The 27,986-nt window shown below is 44.2% G+C and overlaps 1 protein-coding gene across 2 annotated transcripts in view; it reads left to right on the top strand.

The window, feature by feature from the left end:
- Positions 1–4,561, top strand: part of LOC137526635 (uncharacterized) — a 187,142-nt gene extending 182,581 nt beyond the window's left edge. Inside the window, exon 14 of one of the 2 annotated variants that reach the window (XR_011023118.1) lies at positions 2,975–4,561. The gene's annotated coding sequence lies outside the window, so the exon portion shown is untranslated. Of the gene's footprint in view, positions 1–10 lie in introns of both variants that reach the window. The other variant, XR_011023117.1, reaches the window with a different exon arrangement.
- The last annotated feature ends 23,425 nt before the right edge of the window (positions 4,562–27,986 follow it).

Here is a 27,986-nt window from a genome sequence, read left to right as displayed (position 1 = left end):
TTGTTCTTAGGTAAAGGAGAGCCGCAGTAATGACACCAGGAGCACTGAAAACTGATTGAAAGAGCAGACATGGCAGGAGATTGTGTTCCCTCAATCAGCAAAGCTATGGTGGTGCTAGAAAGCAGGCATGACTGTGGTAATAAAGAAGTCGCATGCAAAGTTGCTGTTGGCCATATACAAACAGGGTAAAACAAATGAGCTTTAATCAGTGTATTGTTTTGTGGGAATTGAAGTATGCTGATGTAGAACTGGGATCATAGAAGAGCTTCTCAGGAAAGACCCCTCTTTAATGGGCAGAGCTCATTCTGTAGCTTGACCCCTAAAATGCTGCACTCCACAGTTGAGTAGACCTGCTTTTAAGGCATTATATGAACAGATATTGTTTAGATTGGAACAATATCACTGTTTCATTATCCTCTCTTCAGTCAATATTGTACGGACTACACTGTAGCAAATACATCGTTGTTCAGCCCACCTTGTGTACTGATCCTGACCTGTGTTTACAGCACGTCTGCACGCAAACACTTTGTGCACACAGCTAGTCTAAATACATTTACTCTGGTAGAGGCAAACCGTGTACTTGGTGAGGAGACTTACATAAGCACAGGCAAGACTCCTCACTACTGACCTTCAGCCTGGGATCAGATCACATTTAATCTTACTTTTGGCAACAGGACCTTTCCTCTTCAGAAGTGGAGAACCGAGAAGAAGAGGTGTACATTAGTGCACAGTCATGGTGAGAGGAGCTACTGGCATTGTACTCTTTCAAGAGCAACCTGAACTGAAAAGGTCAGTTCACAATGCTTTGTTGGAGCATAAAAGATTTAGAATGTGGTTGTACTGAGTGGCTGTGCAGGTAGGGCAGAAGTACCGCGTGGCTGTGCAGGTAGGGCAGAAGTAAGGTACTGAGTGGCTGTGTAAGTAGGGCAGAAGTAGTAAGTGGCTGTGCAGGTAAGACAGAAGTAAAGTACTGAGTGGCTGTGCAGGTAGGGAATGCAGGATTCCTGTATGGGGAAAAAAGACTGCTTCCTACACTACTTTTTTTGCACATGTAAATCTTATTGCCAACAGTTAGCTGCTGTTGGCTGATGTGTGCAGAAAACGTACATTGAAAATGGATGTGATTTTCTGTGGGGCGTATGAAGGAAATCGCCACCGGGAGACTTGGGCACAGGATACAACCGATATACGGCTTATCCTGCTGCTGCACAAGTGCCGGCGGCATTCACTACTATTCCCCCTCTAGGTCCACGTGGATGGTAGAGAATGATGTAATTCTGCTTCCAGCTATTGCTGGCGAAGTACAGTGTTTTAAAAGTAACTTCAGCTCAGTCTTCTGACTGCGCCGAAGTTACTCACAGTGCGCTGCTATAGCCGTAATTCCTATTACGGTCTATGGTGGCACCAGCTACGCCCAAATCTCTTGCGCTGGATTCCTCTTTCAAAGTATCTGTCACCTTCACCATACATTTCCGGCAGTCTTGTCAGACAGCTCTGTTGTGGCCCACATCTTTTTCAGTCTAACCCAGGGGTCTCCAACCTCCAGTCCGCGGCCCACTGCCGTGCCGCATGCTGGACTGAGCTGGGCCATGCCTGTCTGACTGCACAGTGAACAGAATGCTGAGAGTAGCATCACTAAAGTCATAAGGAGGCTGGAGAGAAACAGAGCCGTCTGCAGCCATGATTACTGCTGCAACCTGGTGTCTGTAATTTGTAATGCAGCATTCTTTCTGTCTGTATGGACACCAGGTAGCAGAAGTGAGAATGACTGGGACATTCTGGTCGCTTGTCAGCCACAGAGTTCCATCTGCAGGGAGGTAAGATAAGCTGATGCTGAAGGTTAGTGTGGGAAAAATGGAAATCTGATAGTGCAGGGAAGTGTAAAGTGAGTGTGGGGAGAAGGAAAGGGTAAAGTGAGTGTGGGAGGAGTGGAAGGACAAAGTGAGTGAGAGGAGGCAGGTGAGGGCAAGAGAAGCTAAAGGTGACTGGGCCTGTTGAAAGGGAAGCCCTAGTTGTAGCCTCCCCCCCCCCCCCCTCCTTTCACCACCGGTTACACCAAATATATCTTTTTGTACTGGTTGGTTATACAGCAGCCCCAGTCAGCAAAAAGAAAAGGTGCAGACACATCTTTTCCAAAGTGCTTGGGAGATGAGGATGGTGGTTGGGTAGGGCTGGTGATGCCAGGAACACTCCCAAGCCATCGACCAATCCCCCCGGCCACACTTGCACACCCACCCGCCTGGTCCTTGGAGAAATTGCCTGACGCTGAAGTGGTCCTTGGCTCAATAAAAATATGATTATGCTAGGCCAAGCAGCCAAAGAAGTCCTATACAAAGTGCCTACCAACTATGATTTCAGCTGCTCTGCTTCAGGTCATGTCACTAGAATAATAATAATATTTCTATAGCATATTTCTCTTAAGGGATTACAAATGATAGCTGCAGAAGTCTTGACACAAAAAGAAAATAAGCTGTCAGATAGTGCATTCTAAACTGGATAAATGACTGTCTAGGTGTCACAACCGTACTTAGTAGACTGTGTTTGCCCTATGCTTTCAGGAAAACAGTGCAAAGAAAGGCACATTTCAACATCCCATCCTGCGGGCAGCACCCGTGGCTTAGTGGTTAACCCTCTTGCCTTGCAATGCTGGATGCCCAGTTCAAATCCCGGCCTGGTCAAGGAGTTTGTATGTTGTCCGCGTGTCTGTGGGTTTCCTCCGGGCACTCCAGTTTCCTCCCACATCCCAAAAACATACAGATAAGTCAGTTGGCTTCACCCTAAAATTGGCCCTAGACTACAATACATACAGTACATAGACATATGACTATGGTAGGGATTAGATTGTGAGCTCCTCTGAGGGACAGTTAAATGACAAGACTATATATACTCTGTACAGCGCTGCGGAAGGTGTTGGAACTCTATAAATACTAAATAATATTAATAATTTTCTCCCTCATTCCTCTGTAATCCAAAGCTAGAGTGATCGGGCCTTCACTTCTTCCTCTTTGCAATATGCAGACATGGACATTGGAATAGGAATGGAAGGTGGTGGGAGGAAGGGAAAAGAGCCAAACATTACCAGTAAGTAGCAGAAGCACGATACCCTGGAGTCCCTGTGCTGCAGCAGACAGGCATGAAATCAGAAGTCTACCTTTGATCATAATAGTGGTCACAATAGATTTTCTTTAGAAAAACTACAGCTAAAGTCTGGTTAATATGGGCAACATCTCCGCTGTTCCATCATACAGATATCAGGAAGTTCATTATATTATCTAAATTGTGTGACCTGACCAGTCTGATTTTATTGGGCAACTTAAATTATACCTAGCAGGTGGCCAATTATGGTGGTTTTTAATCAACTCTAATGTTAAATTTGTTATTCAAAAGCTTATGTTTGTGGTCAGAGTAACATTTCATACACAGTGGTGCATCATAGACTACCTGCTGTCTCTCTTTTAATAGAATGCCATCATTGTACATTAACATGTTACAGCAGCAGGAAGAGTACATGTTGCACTAAGGAGACATTTATATCTTGTCAGGTTAACATTCTATTGATTTTCACACATTTACTCATGATTTTTTTAAATATAAAATGTGGATTATTGATTGACTTATTATGCTAATATTCTCAGCTTACTGAGACTGGTCAGTAATTATTGTATTGAATACTTGTTACAATACTGAAATATGAATCACTGAAGATAAAGAAATATTCCATACATTGTTGACAATTTTAAAGGGGTTTTCACTGATAATTTGCAGTGGATTTGGCCAAGCATAGCATTTGAAGCCTCGCAAAGCGCTCTTAACTTCTCTGGCGATGTGGCCGAGCCTGACTCGTCCAGTGAAAAATAGCTGAAACCCGTATGGATGAGTCAGACTCGCCCAGAAGTTCTGAAGCAGTGTTCCTGGGTTTTTTTGCATGCATTTTTTGCATTAAAAATGTGCATTCCTATGTGAACTTTCCCTTGCTCTGGAACCTCCATGTGAAAAATTTGCATACAAATGTGAATTTTAATGCAAAAAAAGTGGAAAAACAGCACATTTTCTGCCAAAAAGTTGAAGAGTGGGGAGATTGTGGCCTGGCAGAAAGGGAAAATTAAATGTATTTTTTAAAGAGACTCTGTAACAAATTTTTTAGCCTTATTTCTTCTATCCTATAAGTTCCTATACCTGTTCTAATGTGGTCTGGATTACTGCAGCCTTTTCTAGTTGCACTCTTTCTGTATTATATCTAATCTTCTTTCCTTTGTCGAGCCTTGTCAGCCCAGAGAGGAATGTGCTGTGATAGGGAGAAGTTATGCACACCTCCCCCACGCCCCCTGCAGGCTCTGCGTGTGTGCTGTGTGTATGAGTCACAGCCAGCGTCTCTGCTCACAGCCAGTCTGTCTGTGACCTTGTAAACAACTGTTGCAGAAAGATCAATTCAAAGCCCTGACAAGCAGCCAAGGCAACAAGTGGGAGAAATATTACAGCAATGAAGTCACGTTTGAGAGGAGCCTCTGCAAACTAGCACCTTCTCTGATGATGTATTTCCTGTTTGGCGGCCATCTTCATTGTTTACAAAAATAATGAATAAAACTGTGCTTTTATCACCAAGAAAGCAGCAGGAGCAGCGAAAATGTGACATTTTCGCTGCTCCTGCTGCTTTCTTGGTGATAAAAGCACAGTTTTATTCGTTATTTTTGTAAACAATGAAGATGGCCGCCAAACAGGAAATACATCATGACAGAGGGGACTAGGAGAAGACTACAAACAGGCTGGTGCTTTTATTTATGTAAGATTTTCACAGTACAGATTCTCTTTAACCTCCCTGGCGGTAAGCCCGAGCTGAGCTCGGGCTATGCAGCGCAGGAGGAGATCTCAGCCCCTGGTGGGGCGATTTTCACCATTGAAAGTGCTGTACGCGCAGCTAGCACTTTGCTAGCCGCGCGTACAGCTTGATCGCCGCCGCTCTGCGGCGATCGCCCGCACGCAGCGGCGGAAGAGGCCCCCCCCGCCAGAGCCCTGCGCTGCCCGGACCAATGAGTTCCGGGCAGCGCTATGGGCTGGATCTGAGGCTCCTGACGTCAGGACGTCGGCTGACATCCATGACGTCATTCCGATCGTCGCCATGGCGACAGGAGAAGCCAAACAGGGGAGCACGTTATATACGCGTTCCCCTGTTTGCTATTGTTGCCGGCGACGATCGAACTAGAGGGACACATGCGCCCTCTAGTGGAGTTTCATGTAGCTACCACTCTGGTAGCTTTACATGAAACATAAATTTTTTTTTAAAAAATTGGATTTCTGCAATTTTTGCAGAAAAAATAAACCGCCAGGGAGGTTAAAATGGTTTTCTGTTTGACACTTTTATTATACTGAGAAAATGTCATGAAAATTAATTGAACCACTTTTTGTACAGAAATCCAGCAGAAATTGAACGTCAGGAAGTGGTGACCAGTAACGGTACAATTTTCAGCAAAACAATCGACCAAGCAATCAGATAAATGCGATCGGATTAGAATAAAATAACCTAGATGTTCAGCTGTGAACAATTTTAATTGTTCGACGGCAATTTGCTTTTTATAAGGGGTTGGGATGGATGGGAAGTACAGATTGGTTTATTGATGGTGAAATAATCGATGTATTATGACATTTTATTTCTAATCGCATTTATCTTATCCTATCCTGGAAATTATACCATTAGTAGGCACCTTTGAGTGCACCTTTGAGGGGAATGGAGAGTCTTGGAGGGGGAGACATGCTGTTTTTAGTATTTTGTTTGGAGAAAAGTCATTTGTTAGATAAAACTATAACCATTCCTTTTCTGTTGATTCCAGTTTCTTCTTGTTTTGTTTTATATTCAGCATGCAGGTGAAACACACAAAATTAGAATATTGTGCAAAAGGCCATTTATTTCAGTAATTCACAGCTTACAGCTTATAAAAACCCCAAAATCAAAATCTCACACCATTAGAATATTGTGAAAATGTTCAACATTTTAGGCTCGGGCCTTTCACACTGGCGCGGTGCAGTGCGCAATTTTTTCTGCAGCCTAACGCTAGGGCAATGAAAGTCTATGGGGCATGTCATACTATACGCGACGCGGTGTGGTGTGCCAGAAGTCCCTAATCTAATGCAAGCGCATACCAACATTACCCTGCGGTGATGTGCCTCAGAGTGGAAGTCATGTAAGTCTATGGCGGCATGCGTGTTTCAAAATGGCTGCCGCAAGGTTTACGCATCTGCGGAAGCGTATTTTGTTAATACACTTCCGTGCAATTGTTTTCGGCCTCAAGAGCACTAGAGAGCCTCACTTCCTGCTTGGCTTGCTGCCAGGCAGGAAATACCGCGTGTTAACGTGGTAATCCCCAAAGGCCTGTTTTTGCCGTTGCGATGAGGTCCCCGACAGCACCACTGCTGCCAATGCTTAGTGTGAATCCGGCCTCAAAGTGTCAGACTCTAATCAGCTAATTCATCCAAAACACCTGCAATGGGTTCCTATCACCAGATATTAGTTTCACCTTTAAGTTGAATTACTGACATGAATGGACTTTCATGATATTCTAATTTTTCAAGTTTCACCTGTACGAGTATATCTAGCTATACTGTAATTAAGAAGACATGGACTGCTTTGCATAAGGTGAGGAAACTTATGTCTGGGCCAGTCTAGTTACAAAAAATGTGAATGATTTTTTTTATTTGTGATAATAATATTTATATGTGGTCTTTATAAATAAATTATATGAGCATAATGTTAGTCCTGTCTGTGTATTTGTTGAGTTGCTGATGGGTTAACTTACTAAGGATATATCAGAAAATAATTAGTTTTGAATAGATAACAACTGTTCTTTATCTGCAAGATTTTAGATGTGCCTTTAGATCTGCCAGTTACGCTGCAATACAAAGTAAAAATGAATAAACTCCTGCGCCTTAGCAATAAAATGTTGCTTACACTTTAATAAAATCAGAGCATACAAAATTATTTGAAATGCATAAACTGACATTCAATATACTGTTAGATCTGCAGGCCTAGTTTAGCATCTGTAAACACATGCCCCATAACCTGTATCTAAACAACCAGCAATACATGCCTTGAAACATTGCGATACACATTGCTGCACACTTTGGTGATTGGTGAAGAATAATAGAATGGGGCGAGGCATGGCACAAAGCAGTGCATCTGCAGGACTTTTCAGTGGTTCATTGCACCATGTTAGTGTCGAGTCCAATGGGCAGAATTTTGTAAGCGTTGCTACATGCAGTACATCTTTGGCTAAAGAGCTTATTGTGAATTAACCCTTAAAATGAACCTTAACCTTCGTGGCGGTAAGCCCGAGCTGAGCAGGAGGATTTCTCAGGCCCTGCTGGGCCGATTTGCATAATTTTTTTTAGGTACACGCAGCTAGCACTTTGCTAGCTGTGTGTACTGCCCGATCGCTGCCGCTCTGCGCCGATTTGCCGCTACCCGCCGCGGCCCCCCCACCAGACCCCATGCGCTGCCTGGCCAATCAGTGCCAGGCAGCGCTGAGGGATGGATCGGGACTCCCTTTGACGTCACGATCCCGCCCGTCGGAATTTCCGGACGGGCTTTATCGAAGAGGGTAGGCTAGCTACATGAGTTAAAAAAAAAAATTGTGCTACGCAGCCCCCTGGCGGTTTTTATTGACCACCAGGCGGGTTAAAGGACTTCCGAAGCCATAAAATAAACAGTTTTCCTTACCTGGGGCTTGTTTTAGCCACTAGATGTCTTTTTGGAAGTTCACCGCAGCTCCGGTCCTCTCGAGGGTCCCGCTGGCAGCCTCTAAGGATCGCCGACTCCCGATCGGTTGGCATCTTCTTGAAGGCGTGAAAATGCAGCCGCTTAACCAGAAGTGTATTGCTCCTGCGCAGTAGTACTAGTATGCTCCCGATTAGGTAAACGCCTTCAGTCATATAGACTGCCAGGGGGACCCTGGAGAAGACCGGAGCTGCAGCGAGGGACCCAAATGACTGGAAGAAGCCCAGGTAAGTAAAACAACATTTATTTTCTGGCCTCAGAAGTCCTTTAAAAGAGTGGCATATGGAGGCTACCATATTTCTTTCCTTTCTAACAATACCAGTTGCCTGGCAGTCCTGCTGATCTTTCAGGCATCAATAGTGTCCCCACAATGCCCATCTCGGGTTTACATTAAGTGCTTGAGAAGACAGGACTGACTTCAACCAAGTTGGGTCAAATAGCTCAAAGAAGCTCTTTTGCATAGATAACAATTGAAGTTTTTTTTTCTTTTAACTCTTCCTGTACTGGAAAACAAGAGGAGACTCTTTTCTTTGCTACTAATATTCCATTTCTTAGCTGTACTACACTTACAATTCATTATCGCATACGTTTTTTTTTCTAAGTTTATTTTCGCTTCAGGTTTGCTTTAATCAGATCTACTGTAGCTCATACTAACTTCTGACTAAAAGTACATTTCTCATTAAGTTCATTTTAGCTGCAAATGGGAAATCTTGTGCTCAGTATACTCGTCGTTTTACTGCACTTTTGGCAGTTTTGTGGGTAAGTGGTATGTAGTATAATATCAAGAATCCATTCACTCATTTGAACAGTATGCAGTAACCTTGTTTACAGTTGCTCTTAAAAAAGTCACAGTTTGTTGATGGAATATTTTCTGAGGCAGACGCATATTCTCTGCAGTAGGATATACCTGCAGGCCTGCATAAATTGGCTGGATCTCAAAGCCAGCTCTGTAGAAACTCATCAGAGATATATCATTGTGACACACCATTTTTCCTCACAAAATGCCTATGGGTGTGCTCAATCAAATGCGTTTCTCTTAATGTTTAATATCATCTAATAAACTGCAGTGAGTGGTGTGATACATAGCGCCAATAAGATAATTCAATGAATTTTAATGTCAAGCTTTTCCACATAGTAAAGCGCATTTCTCTTCAAAGAGCTCTGCTCACATGTGTCTGCCTTCCTGGGGATGTGGAATCCTAGGTGTTCCTGAATAATTATACCATTTCCTCACAGCCTGGGAACCGTCTATCCAAAATGAACCAACTTCAAAGACTGCCATGGTGAATTTAATCATTTTAATGAAGCTATGCATGAAAATAACCAAATTGATTGTATTTAAATCTAAACGTGAACATGGTAAATATATTCTACATAGCAATAGTTTATTAGCAAAAGATTATTGCAAAGTACTTACAGTGCAGTCAAAACAGTTCAAAGACGTTTACAAATCATGTAGATAATTTTGCTATTTTCTACTGTTAGATTAGACCTTCTAATAATTTTACTGATAGGTCCTCTGGAAAGAAATGTTTCCACAAACAAGTTCACAATGCCCAATATTTTTCCATGGACCACTTTAAAGGACCGCTATTGCAAAAAATAATAATATTTAAGATGCACATTTGTAAAATTGTGGATTACTTTGTATCCTCCTGAGATGATTCTCAGAAAATCCTTTATTTTTCAAAAGCAATCCCTGGACAGCGGTGGCATGGTCCTGCCAGGGCCAGATTTCTGGGAAGGCCCCAAGGAGGCGGCTGGATATGGAACAGGGGGTTGCTGCATATGAAGGAGGAGTCTGCAAAAAGCTAACACATGGAAGAGGGGTACTGCTGCTGTATGAAGGAGAGGGGTTGCTGTTCATGGACATTATATATATATGGATGAGTGGGTTGCACATGGAATGGGGGACACTGCTGCACATGGAAGGGGATCAACAAGGAAGTTGGCCTAGGAGCAAATTCAAATTATACACCTTTCACAATAGAGGTCCTCTAAGCCAAATCAGTTTATCTGCTGCACCTACTCCTTAAGGGCTCGTTTCCACTATAGCGAATCCGCATGCAGGCACCGCATGCGGATTCGCATAGTCAATACAAGTGGATGGGATTGTTTCCACTTGTGCGTCGTGCGGGTGCGATTTGGCGTGTGGGGGAAATCTGCACGGCAGAGCCGTCAGATTTCGCGTGCGGCAGGAATGCGGGCGAATCGCCCGCAATGCTTTTAATAGGGAAATCGCATGCGGCTTTGTCATGCGAATTTCCCCGCGATCTCGCGTGCGATTTCGCATGTAAAGCTATGGAGCTTTACACAGGCAGTGACATGGTTAAATTCGCCTGGCTCCTTGCCATGCGAAATCGCATGCGAAATCACGGGGAAATCCGCATGCGGAAACGCATCCGCATGCGATTTCTTCCGCGGTGGAATCCAGGCGATTCCGCACCGCAACAGTGGAAACGAGACCTCAAGGGAACTTGCAGTGAGAGAAATACATTTTAATTTCTCTATAAATAATGCCAGTTGCCTGGCTCTCATGAGCTTTTGGCTTAAAGAGGAACTCCAGTGAAAATAATGTAATAAAAAAGTGCTTCATTTTTACAATAATTATGTATAAATGGTTAAGTGTTTGCCCATTGTAAAATATTTCCTCTCCCTGATGTACATTCTGACATTTATCACATGGTGACATTTTTACTGCTGGCAAGTGATGTCAGTGGAAGGAGATGCTGCTTGCTTTTTTGACAGTTGGAAACAGCTGTAAACAGTAAAACAGCTGTAATTTCCTACAATTCAATGAGGTTCACAGACAGGAAACTTTCAGGACCTGACATCACGCTGTGGGAGGGGTTTCACCACAATATAACATATAACAATATAACATACAGAGCCCACTGATGGTCTGTTTGAGAAGAGGAAAAGATTTCTCACAGGAAAGGAGGTCTGATTGGGATGAAGTTCAATTCTTGGTCATGGTTTCTCTTTAATTTGTTTCTGAGTCATACACCTGCAACAAGCATGCAGCCAGTGTGGTCAGACCAGTCAAAGCATTTGATCGGCATGCTCATTCTGAGCCAGAGACAAAGTATGAGTGGCAGAGCATCCGCATTAGAAATGGTTTATTCCTCTTTCATGAAGTTTCCTTGAAAATTATAAATTGATCCCCCATGGGGAGGTCTACTAGTCCAAGTGACAGCTACATAGAAAGAAAGTTGTTTACGGTACATTTCACTCTAGGAAAATATACAGCTTATATGTACATATGTATATTAGAGTAAACTCTTTTTTTTATTTATTTATTTTTTGGGGGGGGGGTTATAGTGATCTTTTAAATAAGATAATTTGAAACAGTGTGAACCAGCGGGTTAGAATATGCCCGTGAAGATTTTCATTCATCCAGGTCGTGGTGGAAAGGAAAAAAATGTACTGGATATTTTTTTATTTTAATAGAACATGAATCACTGGATTTAAATGCCTTTCAGTTGAATGAGTCTTCTTCCATAAGTAATGATAAAAAATTCCGCTGCACCAGATGGTAGGGCAAAGTGAAAAATTCTTTATTTTGTTAATCCATGTCAAACGTTACAAATAAAAGCTCACGCGTATCGGAGCAGTAGATGGCTCCTTAATCATAGCTTGGTGCAGCGGGATTTTTTATCATTACTTCTGGACTTTTGGCTTTGGAACTCCCTGCTCCCATTTGGGACATTATGTGAGTGCAGCAGTCTCCCTTTTATGTACAGTCTTCTTCCATGATTTAGTGTGGAAAATATTCATGATATTTATGATAGGGACACAGGAACACACCCCAACCCTTTCATACAATATCTTACAATACAATAACATCTTGGCCCTTATTCAATAGATTTTTTTCTCCTTAGTCTTCTCCTAGATATGTTCACACCTTGTAAAATTCCTTTTAAGCCACCAGCAAGCAAGAAAATGCTAAGAATAATTTTGCAAGTACTTTTTCTGGTACTTTAAAAAAGTTATTTTAAACAGATTAAAAATTATCTCCAAGGAGAAAACACAAGAGAAATCGCCCATATGCAATTCACTTTTTCTCCTAGGAGATAATTTTTCATTTTCAATTTAAAGGGATACTGTAGGGGGGGGTCGGGGGAAAATGAGTTGAACTTACCCGGGGCTTCTAATGGTCCCGCGCATCGGTGAGTGGCAGCGCGGGCACAGGATGTCTGTGCAGACATCCTGTGCCCGCGCAGCCACTCACCGATGCTCCGGGCCCGCCTCCGTTTCACATCTGGAATTTCAGACTTTAAAGTCTGAAAACCACTGCGCCTGCGTTGCCAAAAGCATACTGCGCAGGCCCAGTATGGTCTGTGCCTGCGCCGTGCGCTCCTGGTGACAACGGGAGCGAGGACACGGCAACGCAGGCGCAGTGGTTTTCAGACTTTAAAGTCTGAAATTCCAGATGTGAACCGGAGGCGGGGCCGGAGCATCGGTGAGTGGCTGCGCAGGCACAGGATGTCTGTGGGGGACCATTAGAAGCCCCCCGGGTAAGTTCAACTCATTTTCCCCTGACACCCCCCCCCCCCCCCCTTACAGTATCCCTTTAAATTAACTTCTTAGCACTTTCCAATGGAAAAAGAACCAAAAAGTAGGTGAAAAAGTACTGTCAACATTACTTGTTTGATTGCTGGTGATGTAAAAGGCATTTTATGGCCCATTACAGTGAATTTAATAAGGACCCTTGGGCTATATGCAATTCTTTTATCTCCACAATTTTCTCTTACAAGATCATTTTTAATCTTCTGTTTTAACTAACTTTTCATATATCTGCGATAGAAAAAGTACTAAAAGGTAGGTGAAATAGTACTGTCAAAATTATTCTATTTTCTTGCTTGCTGGTGGCTTAAACGTCCTTTTATTACTAAGGTGAAATGTTCACCTAGGAGAAAACTTAGGAGAAAAAGTGAATTACATATGAGCTCTTGGCCATATACAATTAGCTTACCGTATTCTCCCGAGTTTTCTTCTAGGAGATAATTTTTCATCTTCTATTAAAAACAACTTTACAGCACTTTTCAACTGAAGAAGTACCAAAAAGTTTGTGAAAAAGTACTATCAAAATTATTTTTAGTATTTTCTTGCTTTCTGGTGGCTTAAAACGCATGTTCTTGACAATTTTAAAAATATCACCCAGGAGAAAACTCAGGAGATAAAGTTAATTGCATATTGGCCCTTGTGTTCAGTAACCCTTTCAGAGAGAAAGTAAGTAAAGTGAAATTTCATCTGAAACCCAGACAAAAATAAAGAGTCTAACATTTTGTTTGTCTACTTAACGTTAAAACAAGGTTTTAGGCCTGTTTCACACTGCAAGAGATTATTGGTTTCAGTGGAGCAGAGCGTGGTCCACGGCTCAATAGAAGCCAAGTCATGCCTTTTTCTGGCAAACGGCCATTCGCCTCTTCAGGACACAAGGTTCCATTCAAGAAAATGGAGCTGCAGACTGCCACATTATGTTAATAATGGTTGGTGATTAGAGCATTATTCTGGCTGTGTGATTCCGACCCTACTGAAACCCAAAAAAAAAAAAAGATCAGCAGGACAGCCAAGACAATCGGCATTGTCTAAAAGGAAATAAATATGGCAGCCTCCATAAGCCTCTCTCTACAGTGTCCCTTTAATGCATCGTCTATATTTGCTAAAATGTTCTCAGTAGGTTCCTTATAAGTCAAAGTTAGACAATAATGACAAGCTAATGGTAGCTAATTTAAAATCTGTAGTTTCAGATGACTGATGTTCTTTGTTGTGTTTTTTTTTTTTTTAATATTGTATTTTTTTCTCCTCTGGATCCCAATACGGTGGCATTTTTCTAGCTGACACGTATAATTGTTGTAGCCTTTTTACATGTAAGTGACATAAGTCAGAGGAGTGCTTCAAAGCACTTAACTCCTATTACAATGTCAGGCAGTAGGCAGGGAGCAGAAATATTGTACGCTTCCTCTGTTGTTGAAAAAATTGTCAGCTAGTTCGAAACATCTATCTATGGGGTCTAAAGAAAATCTCTGTAAATATATTTTATTTTTTATGGACTTACTTTAACCACTTCAGGACCACAGTCTTTCTACCCCTTAAGGACCAGGCACTTTTTTTCCATTCAGACCACTGCAGCTTTCACGGTTTATTGCTCGCTCATACAACCTACCACCTAAATGAATTTTACCTCCTTTTCTTGTCACTAATAAAGCTTTCTTTTGGTGCTATTTGATTGCTCCTGCGATTTTTACTTTTTATTATATTCATCAAAAAAGACATGAATTTTGGCAAAAGAATGATTTTTTTAACTTTCTGTGCTGACATTTTTCAAATAAAGTAAAATTTCTGTATACATGCAGCGCGAAAAATGTGGACAAACATGTTTTGGATAAAAAAAAACCCATTCAGTGTATATTTATTGGTTTGGGTAAAAGTTATAGCGTTTACAAACTATGGTGCAAAAAGTGAATTTTCCCATTTTCAAGCATCTATGACTTTTCTGACCCCCTGTCATGTTTCATGAGGGGCTAGAATTCCAGGATAGTATAAATACCCCCCAAATGACCCCATTTTGGAAAGAAGACATCCCAAAGTATTTACTGAGAGGCATAGTGAGTTCATAGAAGATATTATTTTTTGTCACAAGTAAGCGGAAAATGACATTTTGTGACAAAAAAAAAAAAAAAAGTTTCCATTTCTTCTAACTTGCGACAAAAAAAATGAAATCTGCCACGGACTCACCATGCCCCTCTCTGAATACCTTGAAGTGTCTACTTTTCAAAATGGGGTCATTTGTGGGGTGTGTTTACTGTCCTGACATTTTGGGGGTGCTAAATTGTAAGCACCCCTGTAAAGCCTAAAGGTGCTCATTGGACTTTGGACCCCTTAGCGCAGTTAGGCTGCAAAAAAGTGCCACACATGTGGTATTGCCGTACTCAGTAGAAGTAGTATAATGTGTTTTGGGGTGTATTTTTACACATACCCATGCTGGGTGAGAGAAATATCTCTGTAAATGACAATTTTTTCATTTTTTTACACACAATTGTCCATTTACAGAGTTATTTCTCCCACCCAGCATGGGTATGTGTAAAAATACACCACAAAACACATTATACTACTTCTCCCGAGTACGGCAATACCACGTGTGGCACTTTTTTGCACCCTAACTGCGCTAAAGGGCCCAAAGTCCAATGAGTACCTTTAGGATTTCACAGGTCATTTTGCGGAATTTGATTTTCAGACTACTCCTCACGGTTTAGGGCCCCTAAAATGCCAGGGCAGTATAGGAACCCCACAAATGACCCCATTTTAGAAAGAAGACACCCCAAGGTATTCCGTTAGGAGTATGGTGAGTTCATAGAAGATTTTATTTTTTGGCACAAGTTAGCGGAACATGACACTTTGTGGAAAAAAACAATTAAAATCAATTTCCGCTAACTTGTGACAAAAAAATAAAATCTTCTATGAACTCCCCATACTCCTAACTGAATACCTTGGGGTGTCTTCTTTCTAAAATGGCAATATAGGCTGAACAGAGGCGCCAATAGAATAAAAACAGTAATTAAAACGTTAAAAGTTCGCTAAGGAGGCTAGAGTGGCTCCGCCCCCTCCAAGCAGACACAGAAAACTGTGTAATGTAAGCAAAATAAATTTATTGGTACACTCCAGGGTAAAGATATACAACGCGTTTCGCGGGTATGAGCCCGCTTCCTCAGGCAGTAGAAGTAGGAGTACACTATTAGGGGGAAAAAAAAAAAAAACACAAAGGCACGTATTGGTGTGTGGTAAGACAAAAATGCTCAAATGATCGTTAATCTGCTTGTTCTTAAATATGCGTTAATTGCTACAGAGGGCTATGGGGGAGTGTTGAAGTGATTGACATGCTGCGGGGGATTTTAGGGTTTTGGTGTGCGATTGGATAGGACCAGGGGTGTGGGGAAGGTATGGGGGGAAAAATGAACTTAGGAAGTAGGAAAGGAAAGGCTCGGATAGAGTGGGTTTGGGTACCAGGAAGGAGTATATGAGGGAAGGAATATGCCTGCAATTTAGAAGGAGGGGAGATAGGCTGCTCCGGTGGATAAACGTAATAGTTTTCAAACCACAAAACATCAAAGTAACAAAGTTTAAATAGTCTGTCCATAAAGGAGAGATAGGGTTTTGTAACCAACACTATGTCGCATAAAAGCGATAAATGTGAAGACGGAATTCAATGAGAAGGAAAGAAGAACTTACCAGCAATCTGTCAGCAACACACCTGGCGCCAAAGTGCCTAGGTGTTGTTGCCAGGTCCCTTAAATAATGACTGCTCCTGATCGATAGTGCGGGCGGGCAGTGTCATTATGGTAATGATGCGTGTCATCAGAGGGCGCTGAGGTGTTGCCCTGACAACGCATATACGGAAGTATGAGGCACACAGCTGCGTCTAGACTGTGTGCCTGCTTCCGTGTTTGGGCGGAGCTGGACGGACAGCGTCATCACTAACCAGCTGGAGTCCGAATGCAGGCTGGGAGTGGGCGCTCAAAATGCGCATGTGTAGGGCAGTAGACGACATGTTTGAAAAGGGCAAACCGCCAGGAGGGGTGTTTGTAGTTACGGAGCAGGGCTGAGGGGAGTATATGCCCAAAGCAATAAGTCGGGGCCTTCGGTTGGGTTATAACAAATTGCTTGTTACAGTGTATTTCAATAAATAACATCAAAAGCTATGTACGTAATTGGTTGCTGGTAAACCAGTGACCCCATGTGGCCAGAAACGGTACTGTAGGTGGGGAAAAACATGCTTTGGCCACATGGGGTCACTGGTTTACCAGCAACCAATTACGTACATAGCTTTTGATGTTATTTATTGAAATACACTGTAACAAGCAATTTGTTATAACCCAACCGAAGGCCCCGACTTATTGCTTTGGGCATATACTCCCCTCAGCCCTGCTCCGTAACTACAAACACCCCTCCTGGCGGTTTGCCCTTTTCAAACATGTCGTCTACTGCCCTACACATGCGCATTTTGAGCGCCCACTCCCAGCCTGCATTCGGACTCCAGCTGGTTAGTGATGACGCTGTCCGTCCAGCTCCGCCCAAACACGGAAGCAGGCACACAGTCTAGACGCAGCTGTGTGCCTCATACTTCCGTATATGCGTTGTCAGGGCAACACCTCAGCGCCCTCTGATGACACGCATCATTACCATAATGACACTGCCCGCCCGCACTATCGATCAGGAGCAGTCATTATTTAAGGGACCTGGCAACAACACCTAGGCACTTTGGCGCCAGGTGTGTTGCTGACAGATTGCTGGTAAGTTCTTTTTTCCTTCTCATTTAATTCCGTCTTCACATTTATCGCTTTTATGCGACATAGTGTTGGTTACAAAACCCTATGTCTCCTTTATGGACAGACTATTTAAACTTTGTTACTTTGATGTTTTGTGGTTTGAAAACTATTAAGTTTATCCACCGGAGAAGCCTATCTCCCCTCCTTCTAAATTGCAGGCATATTCCTTCCCTCATATACTCCTTCCTGGTACCCAAACCCACTCTATCCGAGCCTTTCCTTTCCTACTTCCTAAGTTCATTTTTCCCCCCATACCTTCCCCACACCCCTGGTCCTATCCAATCGCACACCAAAACCCTAAAATCCCCCGCAGCATGTCAATCACTTCAACACTCCCCCATAGCCCTCTGTAGCAATTAACGCATATTTAAGAACAAGCAGATTAACGATCATTTGAGCATTTTTGTCTTACCACACACCAATACGTGCCTTTGTGGTTTTTTTTTTTTCCCCCAATAGTGTACTCCTACTTCTACTGCCTGAGGAAGCGGGCTCATACCCGCGAAACGCGTTGTATATCTTTACCCTGGAGTGTACCAATAAATTTATTTTGCTTACATTACACAGTTTTCTGTGTCTGCTTGGAGGGGGCGGAGCCACCCTAGCCTCCTTAGCGAACTTTTAACGTTTTAATTACTGTTTTTATTCTATTGGCGCCTCTGTTCAGCCTATATTGTACTTTACATCCACCCTTGGTGGAGGGGATACCCCTTTTTTCTCATCTACAGAGAGCGACTTTTTAATCCTGAGTGGGGACAGGTCAAACTCCTCACCTGCTTATACAGTGGTTACCTGGAGGTAACCCTGGTTTGTGAGTATTATTTTACTCTTTAATATTTACTAATTGTCAATACCTACTACACCATATTGGGCTCTCGGTTCTCTCCTCTCTCGCATATCTTTCTAAAATGGGGTCATTTGTGGGGTTCCTATACTGCCCTGGCATTTTAGGGGCCCTAAACCATGAGGAGTAGTCTGGAAATCAAATTCCGCAAAATGACCTGTGAAATCCTAAAGGTACTCATTGGATTTTGGGCCCTTTAGCGCAGTTAGGGTGCAAAAAAGTGCCACACATGTGGTTTTGCCGTACTCGGGAGAAGTAGTATAATGTGTTTTGGGGTGTATTTTTACACATACCCATGCTGGGTGGGAGAAATATCTCTGTAAATGACAATCTTTTGATTTTTTTACACACGATTGTCCATTTACAGAGTTATTTCTCCCACCCAGCATGGGTATGTGTAAAAATACACCCCAAAACACATTGTACTTCTTCTCCCGAGTACGGCGATACCACATGTGTGGCACTTTTTTGCACCCTAACTGCGCTAAAGGGCCCAAAGTCCAATGAGTACCTTTAGGATTTCACAGGTCATTTTGCGGAATTTGATTTCCAGACTACTCCTCATGGTTTAGGGCCCCTAAAATGCCAGGGCAGTATAGGAACCCCACAAATGACCCCATTTTAGAAAGAAGACACCCCAATGTATTCCGTTAGCAGTATGGTGAGTTCATAGAAGATTTTATTTTTTGTCACAAGTTAGCGGAACATGACACTTTGTGGAAAAAAACAATTAAAATCAATTTACGCTAACTTGTGACAAATAAATAAAATCTTCTATGAACTCACCATACTCCTAACGGAATACCTTGGGGTGTCTTCTTTCTAAAATGGGGTCATTTGTGGGGTTCCTATACTGCCCTGGCATTTTAGGGGCCCTAAACCGTGAGGAGTAGTCTGGAAATCAAATTCCGCAAAATGACCTGTGAAATCCTAAAGGTACTCATTGGACTTTGGGCCCTTTAGCGCAGTTAGGGTGCAAAAAAGTGCCACACATGTGGTATCGCCGTACTCGGGAGAAGTAGTACAATGTGTTTTGGGGTGTATTTTTACACATACCCATGCTGGGTGGGAGAAATAACTCTGTAAATGGACAATTGTGTGTAAAAAAATCAAAAGATTGTCATTTACAGAGGTATTTCTCCCACCCAGCATAGGTATGTGTAAAAATACACCCCAAAACACATTATACTACTTCTCCCGAGTACGGCGATACCACATGTGTGGCACTTTTTTGCACCCTAACTGCGCTAAGGGGCCCAGAGTCCAATGAGTACCTTTAGGCTTTACAGGGGTGCTCAAAATTTAGCACCCCACCCACTTGCCAGGACAGTTAACAAACCCCACAAATGACCCCATTTTGGAAAGAATACACGCTAAGGTATTCCATGAGGGCCATGGTGAGTTCATAGAAAATTTTATTTTTTGTCACAAGTTAGCGGAAAATGACATTTTGTGAAAAAAAACAAAAACACAAAACCACAATTTCTGCTAACTTGTGACAAAAAATAAAACATTCTATGAACTCACCATGCACCTCACGGAATACTTTGGGGTGTCCTCTTTCCAAAATGGCATCATTCGTGGGGTCTGTCCTGGCATTTTAGGGTCTCTGCAATCATTACATGTATGGCCAGTATTAGGAGTTTCTGCTATACTCCTTATATTGGGCATAAGGGTAATGCACTGTGGGCTGAAAGGAAAAATGAACGTCAAACAATCAATCAATGTGGATGAAAAAATATCTGCTAAAAAATTTTGAAAAAAAAAAAAGAGGAGGAAGGCGTCTGCCAGGACATAGGAGCTGCCGCCCCAAAAATCCAAACCCACCAGCTCGTATGCCCTGGCAAACCTGATTTATCCATTCACACTCATCGATGTGGATGAACAAATCATTGCCAGAGTTCTTTTTTGATACAAAGTGTTTGCCAAAGCATATGAATCCCCAACACCACTCCTCGGCCCATATGCCTCGGCAAACATATCTTTTTGACTGCGGAGGAGAAATCTCGTCCTGCAGCGCTACATGCACCGACTTGTGTGTAAGCTGACAGACGCGCAATGTTCTGTCAGGATGCACCATCAGTGCTGCAGCTGATTGGTCGGTCTGGATAGAAAAAAAGAGAGAAGAAAAAAAGACAAAACAATACAAAAAGGAGGGGAAGGCGTCTGCCAGGACATAGGAGCTGCCGCCCCAAAAATCCAAACCCACCAGCTCGTATGCCCTGGCAAACCTGATTTATCCATTCACACCGATCGATGTGGATGAACAAATCATTGCCAGAGTTCTTTTTTGATACAAAGTGTTTGCCAAAGCATATGAATCCCCAACACCACTCCTCGGCCCATATGCCTCGGCAAACGTATCTTTTTGACTGCGGAGGAGAAATCTCGTCCTGCAGCGCTGCATGCACCGACTTGTGTGTAAGCTGACAGACGCGCAACGTTCTGTCAGGATGCACCATCAGTACTGCAGCTGGTTAGTCGTTCGCTCGGTCCACCTGGAAGGTTATTGGATGGAAAAAGAGAAAAAAAACCCCAAAAAACAAGCAAGCAGCAAAGCAATTACTTCATTAACATTAATAACCTTTGAACTTTTTTAATAAAAAACTTAACATTGCAAACCAAACATTAACTTCTTTGCTTACCTGTTTTTTGTTGTTTTTTTTTTAACTTACCTCCCGAGGACAAACCTCTCCTCCCCCATGGAACAATGTGCAAAGTGCAAATCGCACAGAGTTGTGGCGAAATACATTACGCAATTTGTCCCAAGTGAAAGGAGAGGTTTCTGGCAGCCCTGTGTATTAGGGTCTCTGGAAACCCGATGTTTGGTTTCACACTGCATATTGACATATCCGGTGGGTCGAGCCCGCCGCACCGTATCGTCCAAAACAGACCTTCAGGCAATACCACAAGAGTAGCATTCGGCCTAGTAATGAACTGCTTCGCCATAGACTAACATGACTTCCGGGCCGATCGATATTGCCACAGAAGCCACGCAGTAACGTAGGCATGCACTAGCGTTAAGTCAAGCACTTCCGGCGTAGGGGGGGACCGCAAAGTGTGACTTTTGCTAGGCATTTTGCCCTAACGCATCGCAGCAGTGTGAAATAGCACTGAGAGACCCTTGTGTGCCTACCGCTGTGTGTGGAGTTCCCTACTCTCTAATAGTGTACCTGCTCGTGGTACCTCTCAAAACACTCCCCTAGGCATAGGCCAGGCTGGTCAGGACAGGCGGGACAATAAACAGTGGTGTCACGCCTTATTCCAGCCCTGCTGCAGACACGACAGCGTTTTCTTCGGATTCGTTGACCTGGGGTAGTCGGAATTGGATAGGCGTAATGCCTTCCATGCAGCCGGCTAGTTGCATCTTGGGGTTGGGCCACGGCACCTCCTGGATACAGGAGTTCCATCATGATCTGTTTATTAAATTGAATAAACGAGCCAGTTCTCCCAGCCTTACTGTAGAGAACAAAGCTGTTGTAAATTGCCAATTGAATGAGGTAAAAAGACACTTTTTTATACCAGCGTCTTGTTTTTCGGGCAACTAAATAGGGCGCTAACCTCTGGTCATTGAAGTCCACCCCTCCCATGTTAGTATTATACTCGTGGACGACAAGGGGTTTTTCAATGACCTCAGTTCGCCGTTGAATTTCAACTGTCGTGTCTGCGTGAATGGTGGACAGGAAGTAAACCTCCCTCTTGTCCTTCCATTTCACCGCGAGCAGGTCGTCAGCACACAAGGCGGCCCTCTGCCCCCGTTGAAGTCTGGTGGTAATGAGCCGTTGGGGGAAGCCCCGGCGACTAGGCCGCACGGTGCCACAGCATCGGATTTTTTCTATTTTTAAGTGCTGAAAGAGGGCCACACTTGTGTAATAATTGTCCACAAAAAGATGGTACCCCTTCTGGAACAAGGGTGACACCAAGTCCCACACAACCTTTCCACTGCTCCCCAGGTAGTCAGGGCATCCGACCGGCTCCAATTTTGAGTCTTTTCCCTCATAGACCCTAAAATAAGATGTATAGCCTGTGGCCCTTTCACAGAGCTTATACAGTTTCACCCCATACCGGGCGCGCTTGTTTGGGATGTACTGTTTGATGCGAAGGCGCCCGGTAAAGCGTATGAGGGACTCGTCTACGCAGATGTCCTGGTCAGGGGTATAAGCATCTGCAAATCTGGATGACAGGTGGTCTATGAGGGGTCGAATTTTGTGGAGCCGGTCAAAAGCAGGGTGGTCACTTCGATGACAGGTTTCGTTGTCATTGAAGTGCAGGAAGCGCAGGATGTTCTCAAATCGTGTCCTGGACATGGCAGCAGAGTACAGGGGAACATGATGTGCTGGGTCCGTAGACCAATAAGACCGCAACACATTCTGCTTTACTAGTCCCGTGTGAAGGAGAAGGCCCAAAAAATTTTAATTTCGGAAACTTGGACTGGTTTCCACCGAAAAGGCTGGGCAAGGAACTTTTCCGGATTGGCGGTTATATATTGTGTGGCCTTACGGTTGGTCTCTGCCACAATTAAGTCCAAGGGCCCGTTTCCACTATAGCGAATCCGCATGCGGGCACTGCATGCGGATTCGCATAGGTAATGTAAGTGGATGGGGCTGTTTCCACTTGTGCGGCTGCGGCAGCGTTTTTTGGTGCGGCAGAAATCTGCACGGCAGGGCCGTCAGATTTCGCCTGCAGAAGGAATGTGCGCGAATCGCCGCTAATGTAACTAATAGGGAAATCGCATGCGGGGTGACCATGCGTTTTTTGACGCGAAATCGCATGCGATTTCGCATAGGTATTAATGTTATTTCACTCAGGCAGTGACATGGTTAAAATCGCATACAGCCTTACCTATGCGGAATCGCATGCGAAATCGCGGCAAAAACGCATGCGGAATCGCACCCGCATGCGATTTTGTCCGCGGTGGAATGCAGGCGATTCCGCACCGCACTAGTGGAAACGAGCCCCAAGAGATCCTGGGTGAAGAACAGATAGAAAAAGTCTAGGGCCGATCCTAGATTATCTGTCTCCACCTGGACTCCAGACTGGGCGGTGAAAGGGGGAAGTACGGGTGCGGCGGAATCAGGGGATTGCCAATTTGGGTTTGCCAGCACCTCTGGTAAATTAGGGGTAGTACGGGCCCGTCTTCTTGGTGGCTGCGACTGGGATCTTACTGCACGTGCCACCAAACCAGTTTCAACTTCCATGCTGGTGCTCACCACTTCACCAGGGTTTACGGAAGTACTGGTGCTAGGTCCAGGAGATGTTGTGCTGCTGGTGCCTGCCCCACCATGAAATCTCAGACCAGCACGAACACCACTCTGCTGCCCTTGAGGCTGATCCTGCGCCACCTGCAGTCCAACAACATGGGGTGTGGTACGCCTGGCTTTAGCCGGGACCTCAACCTCGTCATCACTATCGGTCAGTGAGCCACTGCTCAATTCAGGTTCAAACTCTGACCCGGAAGATTCGTCGAATGAGGCGTCCCAATCGTCCTCATCCGACTAGGCCATGTACCTGAGAACCTCATCATCGGAATACCCCTTTCTTGCCATGGTGGGCTGCTAAATTTAGGGAGTATTTGAGAGGTAGAAAGCTGTGGTCACTGAGTTTTGATAAAAAAATAAATCAAAACTGAGGTTTACAGTGCCACAGCTATTGTACAGTGTTTTTTGCAGTGATCAGAAAAAAAATTCTGTCACTGCGGTGGGGCGGGCTGAACGCAAGTGCAGGCGAGCGATCAGACCTGATCGGGCAAACACTGCGTTTTTTTTTGTGGATCCTAGTGACCCTAATAGATCTGACTGCGATCAGTAATGATCACTTACAGATACTTCATAGTACCAATGTTGATTAGCGACAGTGATGACGCTAATTAGTGACTGTGGTGCAGTGGGCTGAGCACTAACTGACACTTACAAAGGGGCCTAGCTAACTGGCCTAACTGCTAACACTAGTGATACTAAAAAAGTGACAGTTTTCACTGATCACTGTTTTTAGATCACTAGGATAGTGACAGGGGGGTGGTGGTGAGTGGGGAATCAGAGGCAATCAGAAACAATCACAGGACAATCAAAGGCAATCGCAGGCCAATCACAGGGCACTCAATTCACGGGACAATCAAAGCCAATCAAAGCCAATCACGGGACAATCAAAGCCAATCACAGGCCAATCAAACCAATCACGGCACAATCAAAGCCAATCGCGGGACAAAGCCGATCACGGGACAATCAAAGCCAATCACGGGACAATCAAAGCCAATCACAGGCCAATCAAAGCCAATCACGGGACAATCACGGGACAATCAAATACAATTACAGCACAATCAAATTGAATGTCAGCACAATGAAATTGAATGTCAGCACAATCAAATGCAATTACAGCACAATCAATTACAATGCACTGGGAAGGTGATTGGGGGGGAGAGGGGGGTCTGAGGGCGATCAGAGGGTGTGGGGGGTTGACTAGGTGTCCGCACGGGGCAGACTGGGTCCTGATCTGGTGGGTGGCAGACACAGGGGGTGACGATAGATCAGTGAGGGATTACAGGGGAGAATAGATGTAAACAATGCACTGGGGAGGTTATCAGCAGGGGGGGGGGCTGAGGGCAATCTGAGGGTCTGGGTGGGTGATCAGGTGCCCCCAAGGGACAGTTTAGGGTCTGCTCTGATGGGTGGTGGTGACAAGGGGTGATAGGCAGGTGATAAGCAGGTGATAGACAGGTGATCAGTGGGTAAGGCAGCTGTATACAAACGTATACAGTATACAGGGGGGTGGTCTGGGGGGGATCTGAGGGTAGGGAGGGTGATCAGGGTACCCTAGGGGGCAGTTAGGGACCTACCCTAGGGGATAGCGTCCCTAGATAGTGACAGGGAGTGATTGATGGGTTTTTAGGTGGGTGGTGGGGTGGTCAGGGGGGGTTCTGAGGGCTGGGGTGGGCGATCGGGGGGTCTGTGTGGGGCAAAGAGTGTTTTGCTGCACTTATCTATTGGCTGCCTGTCCTCTCTGATGGTCGCACGACGAGTGACCATCAGCGGAGGAGGCAGCCAGTATAATACACTTTGTTACAATAACAAAGTGTATTATACACTCTGATTGGCCAGATCGCGCAAGTTTGAAACCCGCCGACACTGCTGATTGGCGGGCGGGTTTCCGAGTAGGGTGGGCGGAGCCTATTGCCGGCGGCGATCGCGTCATTGATGACGCGATCGCCGCACAGCCACCGCTGATGCCGCCCCCGCCGATGGGCGTATTGCGGTCGTTTGGGCCCGGACTTTGCCGCCGCCCATCGGCTGGGGGCGGTCCTCAAGTGGTTAAGTAGCAAGCAACAGATTTATTTATTTTTTTATTTTTTTTCATTTTTTTTTTAATAGGCTACATTTAAAATATTTACTATAATCAGACAGCTTTAATTTAAAATCTTCCTTCACAGATTCAGTGGTTTTAACTCTTTCTTGCCATTGGAAATTTTAAATCTACATGACCAAGTAAAGTTCACTTCTTAAAACAAACTTTCCCTTTGATCACCACGACTGGCTGGTAGGGATGATCAAAGAGATGCAAATTCTTCCACGTTTATACAAATTTTTATGCAAATATATGCAGTTTGAAATAGACCAATCAGTTTAAACCGTGGTTTAAATTGATTGGTGCATTTTGAAGCTGCATATATTTGCATAAAAATTTGCATCAACTTGGAAGTATTTGCATCTCATTGATCATACTACTGGCGGTGTTCACGGTGGCCTCATGACCAAGGACCACACTGATGCGTCTTCTTCAGTCACTCGCTAAATCTCAAACTACAGTGTGAATTTGGAGATAACAGGACCAGATCATCCACAAGAAAATGGAAGCAGGATCCCAAGACCTATTGGGTGTCCAGGGACCTAGCTTTCACCTTTTCTGAACCCCATTTCCTATCTTACCTTGTTGGCAAGTCAAAGCATCTCCTTTTGCAATTCTAAAGGTGCATACACACAGTAGGACTGTCGCATGCTGGTATTGAGACTTGATTTCACTTCCTCAGTGAAATGCTCAGGGCTGACTGCCTTACAGACTTGTGGCAAGGCTATAGATGTTGGTGTGGAGAGGAGAGACGACAGTGCAATCACTCTCTATTTGCCCTTCTATCCCATACATTTACTTCTGACTGCAGGTTTTCCTTCTTAGGCCTCTTTGAGATGGGCAGCTGAACTGTGGGTTTGCAGAGATCTGCCAACCACCAGTGCAATTCTGGTACAATTTAAATGCAGCTGAATTGCAGCTGTAGTAACACCATGTGTGTCACATGTTGTGGTGTTACAGGTCGGCAGAGGACCGCATGTCTAGTCGGAGCACAGCTGCTGCCACGCTCAGATCTGACTCCTTGGAAGGTCTGCCTGCCCAGTGCCGGTACCGAGTGCTAGCAAGCACTGGACGATGCAGGAGAGCAGCAGACAGGTGGTGAATTTACTGCCTGTCAGTTGCCCATGTGAAAGGAGTGTTATTCATGTGATCAGAAGCTGGTCCAATGAAATCTTCACATACACACACACACAGGGACACACACACTAGATTATCTTTAACTGAGAGCATAGTTTTAGGCTGTCTCATCCAATAATCTAGTGTTGGTACAACTGCTCTACAGCATTATTATTAACAATCCACTACGGGAGGTTGCTATATAATGAATGAGTGCATGGTGTTATTTTATCTCCCACAATGCCTCTTGCTTGTTTTCTGCCTGTTATCCCTCCTCCCTCTCCATAGAACAGTATATGCTGTTCAGGTATGTCTATACCGGCTGGATAGTGTAGTGGTTAAGGGCTCTGCCTCTGACACAGGAGACCTGGGTTCGAATCTCGGCTCTGCTTGTTCAGTAAGCCAGCACCTATTCCGTAGGAGACCTTGGGCAAGTCTCCCTAACACTGCTACTGCCTATAGAGCTCGTCCTAGTGGCTGCAGCTCTGGTGCTTTGAGTCCGCCAGGAGAAAAGCGCTATATAAATGTTCTGTGTTCTGTTCTGTGTTTGTCTATACAGCACTTGCAACATTCATCTATCATGTCTATGAGGCACTTGGATGCAAAGTTCATATAACAACAACTAATAACATTTGTAAAGCGCTTTTCTCATGTAGGACTCAAAGCGCATAAGCATGGCTCAGACCATCGTGGTACAGAGGAAGAATTTTATAAGTCCGGAAATGCTAAACAGGTGGCTTTTCAGTTTGGATTTGAATAGCTCCAGGGATGGTGCTGTCTTTACTGGGTATGGCAGGGAGTTCCAAAGAGTAGGGGCAGCATGACAGAAGGCTCTGTCTCCAGATTTTTTGAGGTGCACTCTGGGAGGGACCAAGTTTATAGAACTTGCTGATCTAAGGTTGTGAGTGGTGTGGTGCAGCTTCAGCAAGTCCTTCATGTATCCAGGGCCCAGATTGTGCAGTGATTTTAATGTCAGCAGTCCAATCTTGAAGAGTATTCTCCATTCTACTGGTACCCAGTGCAGTGAGCGAAGGATCGGTGTAAAGTGACAGTGGCGAGGCTGGTTTGTTAGCAATCTGGCAGCAGCATTCTGCACTAATTGCAGGCGACGCAGGTCGCTTTTGGGGAGGCCAGCATAAAGGCCATTGCAGTAGTCCAGCCGTGATGTGATGAAGGCGTGAACTAGGGTTGGAAGATCCTCTGGGGGAATCAGATGTTTAATCTTTGCAATGTTCTTCAGATGAAAGTAGGAAGATTTAACTACAGATGAAATTTGGTTTCTGAAACTTAATTCCCCATTGATTAGTACGCCAAGGCTGCGCACAAGGTTGGAGCAGTTTATGTCTGAATTCCCAATCCTGATTGGTGTTGCTTTAGGATAGAGCTGTTTTGATGGCAAGCGCTGGCTTTGGACAAAAAGGACCTCAGTTTTGTCAGCATTCAGTTTCAACCAGTTATCATTCATCCACGCCTGTAGCTCAGCTAAGCAAGAATTAATTTTTGGAGTAGGGTCTGTTCCACCAGGTTTGAAGGACAGGTATAGCTGTGTGTCATCGGCGTAGCAGTGGTACGTCAGGCCATGTCGTTGGATAAG

This window comes from Hyperolius riggenbachi, chromosome 1 (assembly GCF_040937935.1).
Source record: "Hyperolius riggenbachi isolate aHypRig1 chromosome 1, aHypRig1.pri, whole genome shotgun sequence".
In the NCBI taxonomy this organism is placed as follows: domain Eukaryota; kingdom Metazoa; phylum Chordata; class Amphibia; order Anura; family Hyperoliidae; genus Hyperolius; species Hyperolius riggenbachi.
This window is presented reverse-complemented; position numbering and strand designations above follow the sequence as displayed.